The sequence below is a fragment of the Pteropus vampyrus genome, unplaced genomic scaffold, assembly GCF_000151845.1.
Source record: "Pteropus vampyrus isolate Shadow unplaced genomic scaffold, Pvam_2.0 Scaffold18, whole genome shotgun sequence".
In the NCBI taxonomy this organism is placed as follows: domain Eukaryota; kingdom Metazoa; phylum Chordata; class Mammalia; order Chiroptera; family Pteropodidae; genus Pteropus; species Pteropus vampyrus.
In genome coordinates, this window is record NW_011888799.1 from 5,678,132 (window position 1) to 5,679,821 (window position 1,690).

A 1,690-nucleotide genomic window follows, 5' to 3' on the forward strand; every position below is an offset into this window, starting at 1 on the left:
GATCACAGACACTTTAGGTGGAATGTTTTGCAGTCATTAAATAGGATGCTCATGAAGACAATGTATTACCTGAGAAATATTTATGATATAATGCTACAGGGGGAAAGCAGGATACAGTGTCGTAAGTATTCTACGAAAATGAGAGGAAGACCACTTAAAACTATATAAAAACATTTCTAGAAAAAAGACAGAAAGGAAATATACAAAATAATAACAATAATATAGTGGATGGTAGAACTATGAGTACATTTTTTCTTTCCTAAATTTTCCAAAACTCTGTAATGCACTTATATTACTTTCATAATTTATACAATTGGACATGAAGAAACCTAATAGATCATGATCATTGACCTTAGCAGCTTTCTGCTCAATTCAACCTTAATTCAGGCCATCATAAAAGGACATTCAGACCCACGTGTAAGCTAGAGATAGAAATCTCGAAGTTAAATGATTGGAAAATTACAGAGGAACTACTTTCTAATGTTCACTTTGGAAAGGTAACTGCCACTGGTTTGCTTTTTAGAGGACAGCTCCTTTTAATGAGGTCCTTTTTGTACTTCATCGATTCCCCTTGAATGGCCTTTTGTTAGACCAAATTCTGTTTACTATATACTTTTTTTTTTTAGGTGAGGCAACCCTTGGTTGACCTCACAGATTGCAAGGACCACAGATTGCAAGGACCTTGTCAGCTTATTTATTTATTTATTTTTTTATGCCTTTAACACCTGGTCTTCCTAGGTGGTCTCCCATCCAAGTACTAACCAGGCCTGACCCTGCTTAGCTTCTGAGATCAGACAGGATCGGGCTTGTTCAGGGTGGCATGGCCGTGGACACTATATACTTCTTAAAACAAAAGCACAAGCATGTTCAAGTAATGTACCAGGCCACCTACTGTAATATGCTGGGAAGGATATTGGCTTGGATGTTAAAAGGCCTGAGTTCGAGCCTTAGCTGTGTGTGGTCTTGGGCAAGTCAAACTAGGCCTCTGAACTTTATCTCCCTCATTGCATAAGAGGAATGGGAGTCTTGACTTTTATGAAGCTCTAAGTGAGAAGGAAATTCTCAGCTATTTAAATGACTTCTGATTTCTCATAAGTAAGAATATACAGAAAGGTGTTTGACTCTTACTAGAGTAGAAACAGCTGAAGAGTAGGAAAGGGAAGAGTAGTCAAAAAGGGTACACTTGAAAATAACAAGGCAGAAGAGAGAGCACTGGAGGATGAATCTCAGGGGACCTGAGTTCTAGTCCTAGCTCTGCTACTGGCTAGGGTGTGATCCTGAGTTAGTCATTTCCCTTCACTAGGGCCTGGCTTCTTCATCTGTGAAATGAGATGAGAGATCTAAGGCTCCTTCTGGTTACAAATTCTATTAACATGTGATTCTATATCATAGGAGAAGGGTGCCTGTTGTAACTTCACTTGGTTCTTACAGGGCCTCTTTGTTATTCAAGGGATTCAGCATAATGTTGGCTTTTTAATCTTAAATTCATTCTTATGTCATCCATGAAGTAAATCAGAGGAGAAAATCCAGATGGACATTCCTATTTTAGACAGTTTCTTGAGGCTGATATTTTAACAAACAATAAACTGATGAATCATGAGATGGCCTTGGAAAATATTAGACACTTAAATCTTCTTAACATTTTTCAGGAAATAGGCTGCAAATGGGGAAAGGAAAAATGTAAATGCCT

General features: G+C 37.9%; 1 pseudogene; it reads right to left on the reverse strand.

The window, feature by feature from the left end:
- Positions 1-713: 713 nt before the first annotated feature.
- On the reverse strand, positions 714-832 carry LOC111736244 (annotated as a pseudogene).
- Between the last annotated feature and the right edge of the window lie 858 nt (positions 833-1,690).